Source organism: Erinaceus europaeus, chromosome 9, assembly GCF_950295315.1.
Source record: "Erinaceus europaeus chromosome 9, mEriEur2.1, whole genome shotgun sequence".
Classification (NCBI taxonomy): Eukaryota; Metazoa; Chordata; class Mammalia; order Eulipotyphla; family Erinaceidae; genus Erinaceus; species Erinaceus europaeus.
In genome coordinates, this window is record NC_080170.1 from 75,837,253 (window position 1) to 75,852,015 (window position 14,763).

Genomic DNA, 14,763 nt, shown 5'->3' on the forward strand with positions numbered 1-14,763 from the left:
ATCTTATCCTTCTAACTTGTTTCCTACTCACATCTTTGAGGAGGGAGGAATGTCACAAGTCAGGGAGGTAACATAATGGGCAAAAAGACACATGCCAGAGGCTCCAAAGCCACAGGTTCAATCCCCAGCACCACCATAAACCAGAGCTGAGTGGTGTTCTGGTAAATAAACTACCAAAGATTATTTTATCATTTTATCTTTTTATTTATTTTATGTGCAAGAGATATAGAGAATGACACAGAGAGAAATACCATAGCACTGCTCCGCTCCAGCTTATGGTGGTGCTGAGGATTGAACCTGAGACCCTGGGGCTTCAGGTATGAAAGTCTTTTGCATAACCATTACATTATCTCCCCCAGCTTCTCCCCTCCCCCCCCCCCAGAAAGGAGCAGAGAGACAGAGACATCCTCTACGGAGCACAAGGCCAGCAAAATAACTAAGTAACTTATATGGATAGTGTGCTGCTGCGTTGCCGTGTGCAAAACTCAGGTTCAAGTCCAGCCCCCACTACACTGAATGAAACTCTGGTGCTATGGTCTCTTTCATTCTCTTTGCTTTGCTGCCTCTGTCTAAAGCAAAAAAAAAAAAAGGGGGGGTGAAAAAAGGAAGAAACAACTCATTCAAAATTGAGATTTATCTCTGTCCTATCCAACAGCAGTAACAACAAGGATAACAAAATGGGGAAAATAGCCTCCAGGAACAGTGGACTCATAAGTGCAGGTACCAAGCCCCAGCAATAACCCTGGAGGTGAAGGAGTGAAGGAGTGAAGGAAGGGGGAGTCAGGGCAGTAGCGCAACAGGTTAAGCGCACATGGAGCAAAGTCCAAGGACCAGCACAAGGATCCCAGTTCCAGCTCCCAGCTCCCCACCTGCAGGGGAGTCGCTCCACCTCTCTGTCTTCCCCTCCTTTCTCCATTTCTCTGTCCTATCCAACAATGATGACATCAATAACAACAACAATAATAATTACAACAACAAGGGCAACAAAAGGTAAGATAGATACAATAAAAAAAATTTTTTAAAAGGAAGAGAAGTGAAAAGAAAAAAGAAAAGAAACGAAAAAATTTCAGGACTGGGGAAATAGCATAACGGTTATGCAAAAAGACTTTCTAGCCAGATGCATCAAAGGGTACAGGTTCAATTCCCTAGCACCAAAGTAAGTCAAAAGTGAATAGTGATCTGGTTAAAATTAAGTAATAAATTAGCTGTTAGAACACAAAACTTGCAAGTCTGAGGATCCCAGTAAGTTCCTGAAGTAGCATGTATCAGAGTCACACAGTCTTTATTTCATGTGAAATTAAAGCAATTTTTTTAAAATTCAAAAGTTATACATCAAGTATATAAACTGTATGCTTTAGTCCTATGTTAACATATTTTAGTTCTCAATATCTCACAGTAACAACCTTGCCAGGAGGTATTACTATCAATTCCCTAATGAGAAAACTTAGTCCCAGAAAGGAAGTAATTCTCTATAATCACTGAGTGAGTAAATAGAAGAACCAAGACTAAAAATCCAGCTTGTTTGCTTACTAAATACAATCCTACTTCATATCAAATATAAACTACTTAGCTTAGCTTTCAAGGTCATCCATTTTCCACCCCAACTTCAAACAACTCTTCCTACTTTATACCATATTACACTTTATTTATAAATAGTTTTTACTTTTTGTAATCTATGTTCAAAACTAGTTTGTGATCAACTACTTTAGACATGAAGTTAGACTAAGTTAATAACCAGCTTTTCAATTCTCACCCATCTTTTTCTTTTTTGGATGTCCCAGACACTATAGGCACTTCATACTGTTTTAGCCCTTCTGGTTTGTCATTGTAGGGCTATCACATCAGAAAAAGTTCTTCTCTTACAAGGTATCTGCTGTATACTACTTAAATTATGGGCATCTCCTAACATAACATAACTAATATGCCCCAACAGTCTTTTTTTTTCTTATATAGTGAAATTCCCAAAAATTATAGGATTTTTTTCCCCCAGTAAAGAACAACATGTATTGTTGACTAGACTGAAGATTTCAGTAAATTAAACTTTAACTGGGGCCAGGTGGTGGCTCACTTGGTTGAGTGCATGTTACAATACTCAAGGGCCCAGGTTTGAGCCCTGGTCCCTACCTGCAGGGCGAAAGCTTCACAAGTGGTGAAGTAGTCTCTCTCTCTCTCTCTCTCTCTCTCTCTCACCCTCTATCTCCCCCACCCCTCTCAATTTATGACTATCTCTATCCAATAAATAAATAAAGGTTAAAAGAAAAACCAACTTCTTAACTGAACATTTGAATAATTTGGGATAATATTCTAGCTGCCTTTTCTCTCTCTGCCTCTCTTCTGCTTTGCCTTCTTTTAGGGTGATCTGATAGAGTAAGTTTACAGTAATATCCTTTTGTCAGGAAGTTATAGTACCCAACACTTTTTTTTTTTTTGCCTCCAGGGTTATTGCTGAGGCTTGGTGCCTACACTACGAATCCACTGCACCCATCTTTTTCTTATGTTAATCAAATAACAGAAAATATCCAAGTGTACACAACACAAACTAGTAGCACTGAAACTTTCGTTTTACACATATATACAAACACTCATACATGCATGTATCACATAAAAATAATAATGTATTGCTTACTGTGCATCACTGTGATTTAAAAAAAAATTTTAAACTGATTCACTATCCCTACACTCTATACCCTTGGTTTCACAGCTCCAAGTATTTACTTCTTACTAATCCCTCAGGATGGAATGTTCTACTTCCAATAATCTGTCAGTCAAAATCCTATTCACCCCTTTAAAGACGAGCTAGGTGGTAATGCACCTGGTTGAGCACACATGTTACAGTGCCCAAGGACCTGGATTTGAGCCCCCGGTTCCCACTTGCAGGGGGGGAAGCTTCACGAGTGGTAAAGCAGGGCTGCAGGTGTCTCTCTATCACCCCCCCCTCAATTTCTGGCTTTCTCTATCCAATTAAATAAATAAAGATTTAAAAAAAAAAACTTAAAAAAAAAAAGACAAGCTAGAACGCCAGTCCCATACCACTAAAGGTAGCCCCAGCTTTTCACCTAGTAAAATATTTTTCCTCCCTTCCTTTAAAGATCTGTTTATTTTACTAACATGAGAGAGAACTAAAGCATCACTTTCATATATGCAATACTGGGGGATGAACCCAGGACCTCATCCATGTAAGACCAGTGCACTTGGGTGTCAGGCAGTAGCACAGCAGGTTAAGCACACGTGGCGCAAAGCACAAGGATCCAGTTCCAGCCTCCCCCCCACACCTGCAGGGGGGTCACTTCACAGGCGGAAAAGCAGGTCTGTAAGTGTCTATCTTTCTCTCCCCCTCTGAGTCTTCCCCTTCTCTCTCTATTTCTCTCTGTCCTAGCTAACAACGACGACATTAATAACAACAATAATAACTACAACAACTATGAAAAACAGAAAGGGCAACAAAAGGAAAAATAAATACATATTAAAAAAAAAAAAAGACCAGTGCACTTCATTGTGCCACTTTCTAGGCTTTTTTCCTATTTATTTATTTCAGTAACATTCAGTATTTTTAAGATGTGTAAGTGATCAGTGTAGTTATTTTGTGCACAAATCTAGTTATATTAAAATATATATCCCAAAGAATCTGTTCCTGATTGAATCAAATAATGCTTTGCATGCACAAATACACATTATCTGTAAATAAATAAATAAATGAATGAAAGAAAGAAAGAAAACTTATTTCATTGTTTTCTTATGTCTCAATTATAAATCAATAACACAAATAGTTTCAACCAGGGACAGGAAGGAGGGTTAGCACTAAAATCCATGCTTGCATCATTGAGGTCTGTGTTGAACTCCCCTATACTTGACACAAACAATAAACAAAAACAAACATTATAAAAGTGGTAGAGGATTACTCTGGTCTCACTAAAAAAATAACTTCTACTACACTCCAAGTTTCTGTTAATGCTTACCATCTTCCTTTCCAAATAGCAATTTCAGATAATCCTCTTTACTTTCAATCTTTTACTTTCCTCCAAAGATAACCTGCCAGATATTAACAACCTTTCTCTTTCAGTCATACTTTGAGCTAAATAACTTTCCTTCTCCATCTACTTATCTCCCACTTCATTCCTAGTTCTCTAATATCCATTAGATGCTTCATTCTTTTTTTAATATTTATTTATCCCCTTTTGTTGCCCTTGTTGTTTTATTTTTGTAGTTATTATTGTTGTTATTGATGTCATTGTTGGACAGGACAGAGGAATGGAGAGAGAGGGGAAAGACAGAAAGAGGGAGAGAAAGATAGAAACCTGCAAACCTGCTTCACCAGTTGTGAAGCGACTCCCCCCGGGCTCAAACCAGGATCCTTACGCCGGTCCTTGCACTTTGCGCGACCTGCGCTTGACCCGCTGCGCTACCGCTCGACTCCCGATGCTTCATTCTTTAAACACATTTTCTTTTTTTCAGTCTCTCCAACAGGACTTCCTCAATAAATCATTACCAGTTGCTTATATTTCACATATTTTTTTTATCAGCTCCTTTGTAGGCAAGGAGTTTGCTCAGCAGGAAGAATGCAAAACTTGCATGTACTAGGCCTAGAGTTTGATGCCAGGTACTACATATGTAAGAGTAATTCTCCGGTTTGTTCTAGTTCTCTCTTGCTCACTTTCTTTAATAAATAAATCCTTAAAGAAAGAAAGGAAGGGAAAGACAGATTATGAATGTTTAAAAATCAATTTTTAGGGAGTTGGGCGGTAACACAGCGGGTCAAGCGAAGGTGGCATGAAGCGCAAGGACCAGCATAAGGATCCCAGTTCGAGCCCCGGCTCCCCACCTTCAGGGGAGGCGGCCTCACAGGTGGTGAAGTAGGTCTGCAGGTGTCTATCTTTCTCTCCCCCTCTCTGTCTTCCCCTCCTCTCTCCATTTCTCTCTGTCCTATCCAACAATGACGACATCATCAACAACAACAATAAAACAACATGGGCAACAAAAGGGAATAAATAAATATTTTTAAATGATGGCTGCTTGGACAGTCTCTATTAAAAATGATTTTTTAAAATCATATAGAAAACATAACTGCTAAATTATCTCAGATATTTTCTCATTCATTCATTTATTCAGTGTGTCTACTGGACATACACTCTCGGTTCTGTCTATTCTATTCTATAATTCAGAAAACAGCTTTGAAAGAAGCATGCAGGAAAATGCCAGGATAAGTAAACTATGTTGACTCATGCTCTTCTCTCAGAGACCAAGTAATTTGTGGAGTGCATATTCAAAAAGGGGGGGGGGGAGTTAAAAGTTGCACTAGACTTAGAAACAGACCCCTGCTTTTGTTTTTTTTTTTTTTGGGAGGGGGGGAAATCTTCCTAGCAAAGTTGAGTTTGAAAAGGAGCAAACAAGTAGGAATAGCTGAAATGAAATAGGCAGAAAGCATTTAGACAAAAATAGATCCAGACTCTAGGTTCATTCTAGGGCTGCAAGAGAAATTAGGAGCAAATAAGTTCCTCTCCTAAGATCCCTAAGGAACCCTTTCAAATATCTAGCTCAAGTACTGCTACACTTAAATCCTTTCCCCAAACCTTAGTCAATATTAATTTCTCTATTCTCTGAACTCCTATAGTACTTACCTATCTGTAATACTCATTTAGAAATTTAATCCTAACTCTTGTTCACTGTAATGAGACAGTTGATAAATATACCCAGAATGTATTTATCAGTTTGGGGTCAGAGTTCAGGCCCTAGTTCCAGTTCCACACAGAAGGTGCCCTACCACAGAGGAAGCTTTGGTGCTGTGGTGGTATCTGTCTCTCTTTGTTGATCTATCCAAATGAAAAAGAATCCCAGAGTGCTGGAATTATGCATGGTCCTAGCTCCATTAGTAAGTAAATAAAACAAGCAAACAAAACAGCTGGCTGTTTTTTTGTTTTTTAATATAGCATCATTCAGCTCTGGCTTATGGGGCAAGGGGCAGGATGGATTGAAGAGCCTCAGGCATGAAAGTCTTTTGCATAAGCACTACACTATCTCCCTCACCTTCATCTTTTTTAAGCTAAATTTATTTTTTAATTACTTATTTTGTTTTAACTAGAGCACTGCTTCACTCTGATTTATGGTGGTACCTGGTATTGAACCTGGGACCTTTGGTGCCTCGAGCATGAAGTCTTCTGTATAATCATTATGTTATAACTAGGGCCTGTAAGTATACTTAAAAACCATTCATCTATTTTTTTTAAAAATTTTATTTATTTATTAATGAGAAACACATGAGGAGAGAGAAAGAGCCAGACATCACTCTGGTACATGTGCTGCTGGGGATTGAACTCCGGACCTCATGCTTTTGAGTCTGATGCTTCATCCACGGTGCCACCTCCCAGACCACACCATTCATCTATTACTGACAGATCCTCAGCATTTCTAAAAACTCAATCTTCCCAGTTAGAAAGATTTTCTACCAATGAAACTATATACAATAGTATGGAGGCCAAGGAGCTGGCTCAACAGGTAAAAATACAGGACTTGCAAAACAGAGATGAGGGTCCCACTCCTCTCCAACAATCCACAACTCATCTATGCTAGAGCAGAGCTATGCTCTACTGCCTCTATCCCACTCTCAGAAGATATATTTTAAGGCCCAATCCAAACCAAATAATATTGCATCCGCCGATCACAACCTAACCAAAGCAACGATTGCCATCTCAACATGCTTCACCTCAGACTGTATCCAGAGACTTCACGTGTGGAATGACAACCCTTCAGCTTCATTACTCGGGTGAGACCTTTCCTTTAATAGTACACTCTAATTTCATCTCAGGTAGTTCACTTTCTAACAAAGTCCCATAACCTAGATATACACCAGTTTCTGTGAGAGAGAGCTTATGTGCACACGTATCCATAAACTACTGCAAAATATATACCTGAAAGCAGGATTACACTAGAGTTTGCAGTGAGTACCTCCCTAACACTTCCTCTCCACTATTCCAAGCTTGGGATCCATGATTGCTCAACAAATTGTTTGGCTTCATATGTTAACTCTCTTTTCAATCACCAGGTTCCAGATGCCACCAGGATGCTGGCTAGGCTTCCCTGGATTGAAGACCCCACCAATGTGTCCTGGAGCTCAGCTTCCCCAGAGACACACCCTACTAGGGAAAGAGAGAGGCAGACTGGGGGTATGGACCGACCAGTCAACGCCCATGTTCAAGCGGGGAAGCAATTACAGAAGCCAGACCTTCTACCTTCTGCAACCCTCAATGACCCTGGGTCCATGCTCCCAGAGGGATAGAGAATGGGAAAGCTACCATGGGAGGGGGTGGGTTATGGGGATTGGGTGGTGGGAATTGTGTGGAGTTGTACCCCTCCTACCTTATGCTTTTGTTCACTAATCCTTTCTTAAATAAAAAATTAAAAAAAAAAAAAGAGTCAATGGGTAAATATAATACTTGCAATGGGTATATATATCCTAATGCTTTACATTTGGTAAATGTTAAATTAAAAAAATCATTGTCGGGAGAGAGAATACCAGTTCTAACCCACATCACTCTCAGTCAGCTGTAGTTGACAAGTCATTCAACAATGTCTATATTGTTGGGTATAGATATTTAATCATATAAAATATATTTATATTTTCATTATATTTATATATACATATGATTAAATACATTTAATCATGACTAAAATCTATTTTAGTGAACTTTATATTCTCTGGCACATGTAGTGCTGGGGATCAAACTAGGAACTTTAGGCATGAGAGTCTGATACTTTACCCATTGAGCCACCTCCCTGGCTACTATTTTAGTGGATTTTAATAGTATGTTTCCAACTCCAAGAATAAAGGGAAGTCCAAAGACACCATTACTAGTAACAGTTACAGCTACCATCAGTATGGAGAATTTAATGTCTTATGAGGGAATTAATGTACTGAAATATGAATACTATTTTAGTGCCATTAAAAATACTTTATGGATTGCTCCAGCTTTCCAGAGTTATTATCTGAGATATCTGAGTTATTATCTGAGTGTTTTTGTCCAAACTCCAATTATATCTGTTTGTATAGTGATTGACAATATTGCTACCCCTCTAAAGAATTTTTGCCATTTAAAGTTGTGTTACTCCGTATCCATAAACTACTGCAAAATATATACCTGAAAGCAGGATTACACTAGAGTTTGCAGTGAGTACCTCCCCAACACTTCCTCTCCACTATTCCAATCTTGGGATCCATGTTTGCTCAACAAATTGTTTGGCTTTGTATGTTAACTCTCTTTTCAATCACCAGGTTCCAGATGCCACCAGGATGCTGGCTAGGCTTCCCTGGATTGAAGACCCCACCAATGTGTCCTGGAGCTCAGCTTCCCCAGAGACACACCTTACTAGGGAAAGAGAGAGGCAGACTGGGAGTATGGACCGACCAGTCAACGCCCATGTTCAGCGGGGAAGCAATTACAGAAGCCAGACCCTCTACCTTCTGCAACCCTCAACGACCCTGGGTCCATGCTCCCAGAGGGCTAGAGAATGGGAAGGCTATCATGGGAGAGGGTGGGTTATGGGGATTGGGTGGTGGGAATTGTGTGGAGTTGTACCCCTCCTACCTTATGCTTTTGTTCACTAATCCTTTCTTAAATTAAAAATTTAAATAAAATAAATAAATAAATAAATAAATAAATAAAGTTGTGTTACTCAGTCCTATTTATATTTCTGCATCACTTGGGCAACTGCTCTAGTTTTGTTTTTTTATTGTTATATTATTAAATTATATTGAACATAAAAAAAAAAAAGATATATTTTAAGGGGCTCCGGCGGTAGCACAGCGGGTTAAGTGTAGGTGGCACAAAGCACAAGAACCTGCGTAAGGATCCCGGTTCAAGTCCCCGGCTCCCCACCTGCAGGGGAGTTGCTTCACAAGCAGTGAAGCAGGTCTGCAGGTGTCTATCTTTCTCTCCCCCTCTCTGTCTTCCCCTCCTCTCTCCATTTCTCTCTGTCCTATCCAACAACAACATCAATAACAACAACAATAACTACAACAATAAAAAAACCAACAAGGGGGAGTCGGGCGGTATCGCAGCGGGTTAAGCGCAGGTGGCGCAAAGCACAAGGACCGGAGGAAGGATCCCGGTTTGAGCCCCTGGTTCCCCACCTGCAGGGGAGTCGCTTCACAGGCGGCGAAGCAGGTCTGCAGGTGTCTGTCTTTCACTCCCCCTCTCTATCTTCCCCTCCTCTCTCCATTTCTCTCTGTCCTATTCAACAACGATGACATCAATAATAACTACAACAATAAAAAAAAAAGGACAACAAAAGGGAATAAATAAATAAATAAAAACCAACAAGGGCAACAAAAAGGGAAAATGAGTAAATAAATATTAAAAAAAAATTTTTAAGTAGCCTATTCATTAAAATATATATATGTATATATATATATTTTAAAAAACAGAATAGCATTATGGTTTGTGTTGTATATAATACACCAAGGTCTATAAACTCCTAGAGGGCACTGCCGTATCATGTTTTGCCTGTCTATAAGTTTCCCCACTTCTAGTACAACAGGTAAATTATACAGGATGGGGAGTCGGGTGGTAACAGCGAGTTAAGCGCACGTGGCACAAAGCGCAAGGACTGGCATAAGGATCCCGGTTCAAACCCCCGGCTCCCCACCTGCAGGGGGGTTGCTTCACAGGTGGAAAAGCAGGTCTGCAGGTGTCTATCTTTCTCTCCACCTCTCTGTTTTCCCCTCCTCTTTCCATTACTCTCTGTCCTATCTAACAACGACATCAATAACAATAATAACTATAACAACAATGAAAAACAACAAGGGAAAATAAATAAAATATTTTTTTAAAAATTGTACAGGATGTGCTGAAGGCCCAGAAATAATTCTGAATGGTGCTCCAAAAAAGTTCTGAGCACAACTACTGAAAAGTAACTAAAAAAACACAAAACTTTTTTTTTTTTATGAGAGACAGAATTTCACATGAGAGGAAAAAGTCAGGGCACTACTTTGGTATATGCAGTACCTGGGATGAAACCAGGAACCTTAGACATTCAAGTATTATGCTCTATCAGCTGAGCTATTTCCCCAGCTGCCACAAAAAAGATAATAATAACTTTGTATTATTATTATTGCCAGAGCACTGCCAAAGGGGGTCTACTGACTCGAACCTCTGGTACCTCAGGTATGAAAGTCTTCTGTATAAACATTGTGCTATCTCACCCACCCAGGAACAAAAATTCTTATCTGAAGATATACTTTGGATGTCAGGGAGTTCTTTTGATCAGTTTTCAGAAAATTTAGTTACTGAATTTCTTTTTTTAATTATCTTTTTTTAAAGATTTTTATTTGTTTATTTATTAGTGAGAAAGATTGTTTATTTATTAGGAGAAAGAGAAAGAACCAGACATCACTCTGGTACATGTGTTGCCAGGGATGGAACTCAAGACCTCATGCTTGTGAGTCCAATTCTTTGTCCACTACGTCACCTCCTGGACCACTTATCTTTATTTATCGGATAGACATCAGAAATTGAGAGGGTAGGAAGATAAGAGAGGGAGAGAGACCAAGAGACACCTGCAACACTGCTTTACCACTTGTGAAGCTTTCCCCCTGCAGGTGGGGACTGGGGGCTTGAACTTGGGTCCTTGCACATAATAACATGTGCGCTCAACCAGGTGCACCACCACCTGACTCTGTTACTGAATTTCTTCACAATTTTTTCTACACTCTCCCACAATAAAATTTTAAAGAAATACTATAGACTCTTCAGGGGGGAAGCTTCATTTAACACCTTTTTAATTTTCCTAAAAAATGAATCTAATCAAGCCAGACAAATTCTTAAAACAACTAAAATTCTCTAAGTAGTCATTTAAGCCTAAAATAAGAAACTTCAAATTAAGCTTGCCACCAGCTCCAGACCAGAAGTCAGATTAATGTAGCCCCAATTAGATTAGTCCAGCCCCATAGACGTTTAGAAGACTACCTCATTCTGTTTTTTCCTCCTTATATCTTAAGGCATTTAAAAAAAAAAACTCAAGGCACATATATGATTTTTTTTCTACAATAACATCATAAAGCTCAAACTCACACAATTACTGTTAACACTACTTTTTATCAATCACTCCACATAAATTTATTAAGCACTAAAGAATTAAGCTGTAGGTGGGTTTTCCAAAAAAAAAAAAAAAGAAAGAAAGAATGAAAGAAATAGAAAAATCTCAGCTCTAGAGCATGTCACAAACTAACCATCACTTGCAAAAAAAAGAAAATTATTCCCATTATGCAAATACAAGATTTAGGAGCACATCTACAGTGAATACAGTTCTTATTCAATGTAAGGATGATTCAACTTTCCTTTTTATTACTTTTTTTAGTTTTAACTAAGCAATGCTCAGCTCTGGCTATAGTGGTGCTCAGGATCTCAAGAGTTTTACATAAAGTGTTTTTTGTTTGTTTGCTTGCTTGTTTTTTGTTTCACCACCATGCTGTTTGTTCACCTTCTCAAAAGGAGAGCAAGATCATTCTATTCCAGCATAGAAGCAGCTGTAGAGGCACAAAATGGAAGGACCGGCGTAAGGACCCCGGTTCGAGCCCCGGCTCCCCACCTGCAGGGGAGTCACTTCACAGGCAGTGAAGCAGGTCTGCAGGTGTCTATCTTTCTCTCCCCCTCTCTGTCTTCGCCTTCTCTCTCCATTTCTCTCTGTCCTATCTAACAACAACGACATCAATAATAACTACAACAATAAAACAACAAGGGCAACAAAAGGGAATAAATAAATATTTAAAAATTTTAAAAAAGAAGCAGCTGTAGAGCACTCGACTTGCATGTCTGCAGATCCAGAAGTCCCAGGTTTAATTCTTAACAACGCCATATGCTAGAGTTGAACAACACTCTGGTGCCTATCTCTTCATGAAAATAAATATATCTTTCTTTAAACCTTTCTACTCTCCCAATATTACTTACATTGAGATGTCCCATCTTACCTACAATTTTTAAAACACTAATATTTTATGAATCTATCCTAATACATGAGGAGCATACTTTTCCCCACCATATTCTCAGTGACTTCAACGAACTAACTTCCTTGGAACTGCTGCAAATCTCACCATTACTTAAATCTTCACATCACTATACCCTCTACCTTTTCTTCAACTTTTCACAAAATTACCATATCCATCATAACTTGTCTTCATCTCCTCCTTTTAATTACATTTCTCCATCCTATCTCCACACACACCACCAAAAAAGAGAATTACAATCCACACCAATTCATTTCTAAAAACCTAAAAAACTTGGGAGCCGGGTGGTGGCGCACCTGGTTGAGCATACGCATTACAATGCACAAGGACCTAGGTTCAAACCTCCAGCCTCCACCTGCAGGGAGGAAAGCTTCATGAGTGGTGAAGCAGGGCTGCAGGTGCCTCTCTATCTCTCTCCTTCTCTATCACCCTTCCCTCTTGATTTCTGGCTGTCTCTATCTAATAAATAAATAAATACAATAAGAAAAAAATAAAAAGCTCACATATCAATAAAAGCCTAGAAAGAACGATCAGAATTGTTCGAAGGGGCCAGGTGGTGGAGCACCTGGTTGAGCACACGTTACAATGCTCTAGGACACAAGTTCGAGTCCCTGGTCCCCACCTGCAGGGGGGTGAAGTGGTGAAGCACGGTTGTAGGTGTCCCTCTGTCTCTCTCTTTATCTGTCTCCCCTTCCTCTCGACTTCTGGATATCTCTATCCAATAAATAAAGATGATTAAAAAAATTTTTAAAGAATTGTTTTAAATACATTTCTGGGTCCCCCACACTAAAACTTTCCAGAACACTGTCAACGAATACTGCAGTTCATCTGGTAGCTAAATCCAAGATGAACTATACCTGTCAAGCAAACCTTTATCTCTAACCAGAAATCACTGTATCACAGTAGATATGCTGTTTCCTGCAACATGTCCTTTCATAGAGTCATCCGTCAAACTTCTCTTTATTTCCAGTAATACAGTCTAAATACTTTATTTCAAAAATATTCTTCCTACTCTAAAATCTTATTTATAATATGGGGCAAGACTGGGACATCCTTACAATATGGGGCAGTCAAGGGACACAGACTTATCTCTAAAACTAAGGTTTATACACAGTATTTAAAGATACAAAGATATCAAATAAAAATCTAAAGTAACTATCAAAAGTTGGAAAAGGGTAAGGAAAGTAAAAAAAAAAAAAATTCTTTCCATCAGGAGTCGGGCAGTAGCGCAGCGGGTTAAGCGAAGGTGGCACAAAGTGCAAGGACCGGCATAAAGATCCTGGTTCCAGCCCCGGCTCCCCACCTGCAGGGTAGTCGCTTCACAAGCAGTGAAGCAGGTCTGCAGGTGTCTATTTTTCTGTCTCCCTCTCTGTCTTTCCTTCCTCTCTCCATTTCTTTCTGTCCTATCCAACAATAACTGTAACAATAAAATAAGGACAACAAAAGGGAATAAATAAATATAAAAAAATTTTTTTTAATTCTTTCCATTACAGGAAAATGTCTTTTGACTCTTGTCACTTGATCAATCTAGAAATAAGCACATCCACATATGTGGATACCTAAAAAATAAAAAGAACCAAAAAAGAAGAAGAGGAAGGAGGAGAAGAAAAAAGGAGATGGAAGTAGAGAAGAAAGAAAACTACAAGTTAGTATTCATAAGTAGTAAAAGTATAGTAGCCTCTGGATGAACAGGTAAGATGGGTCTGCTATTTTTCATTATAAACTCCCTCAGGACAAGTCTATTTTTTAATAAGGTATATGTGCCAATAGTATTTCACGACTTGAAAGAAAAGAAAAGCAATAATGACACACTTTTATTTTTTTTTTATAATCAATATATCCAAGGCAGGAACTAAGCATGGGCACAGACCAAAGGCCAAGCTGGGATGAACAAGGAATTGTTTTTTCCCTGGCTAATATGAGATGGACACCACAAGCTAGATGCCACTCTACCCAGGACAACAATTTTTATTGTCACTAGGGTTATCACTGAAACTCAGTGCCTACAGCACACATCCACTTTTTCCAGTGAGGTTTTGTTAATATTTTATTTATTTATTTCCCTTTTTTGTTGACCTTTTTTTAATATTTATTCATTACCATTTTTTTTGTACTTATTGTTATTACTGATGTAGTCGTTGTTTGATAGGACAGAGAGAAACGGAGAGGAGAGGAAGACGGGGGGGGGGGGGGGGGGGGGCACGACGGACACCTGCAAACCTGCAAACCTGCTTCACCGCTTGTGAAGCAACTCCTCTGCAGGCGGGGAGCTGGTAGCTGGAACCAGAATTCTTACGCAGGTCCTTGCGCTTTGCGCCACATGCGTTTAACCTGCTGCGCTACGCCCGACTCCTGCCCTCGTTGTTTTTATTATTATTGTGGTTTAAATTATTGTTGTGGTTATTGATGTTGCTGTTGCCAGATAAGACAGAAAGAAATGGAGAGAGGAGGGGAAGACAGAGATGAGAAAAGACACCTGCAGACCTGCTTCACCGCTTGTAAAGCCATCCCCCTGCAGGTGGGGAGCCCAGGTCTCAAACCAGGATCCTAACACCGGTCCTCAAGTTTCGCGCAACCTGGATCCTAAACGCCAGTGGATCCTAAACGCCAGTCGTGCCATGTGCGCTTAACCCGGTGTGCTACAGCCTGACCCCTGAGGTTTTTTTTTTTTTTTTTCCTTTAATAAGTGATGAGGAAAACAGAGAGGGAAAGGAAACTGCAGCACTACCCCACCATTCATGATGTTTCCTCCCTATAGGTGGGGACCCAGG

General features: G+C 39.5%; 1 protein-coding gene and 1 non-coding gene across 4 annotated transcripts in view; both read right to left on the reverse strand.

Moving 5' to 3' along the window:
- The window catches only part of ZNF148 (zinc finger protein 148), a 158,441-nt gene that overhangs the window by 141,356 nt on the left and 2,322 nt on the right, over positions 1-14,763 (reverse strand). The gene's annotated exons all lie outside the window — the stretch shown is intronic.
- Positions 13,825-13,959, reverse strand: LOC132540642 (small nucleolar RNA SNORA48). Its single transcript, XR_009551832.1, has one exon. It is a non-coding gene; the product is annotated as a small nucleolar RNA SNORA48 (small nucleolar RNA).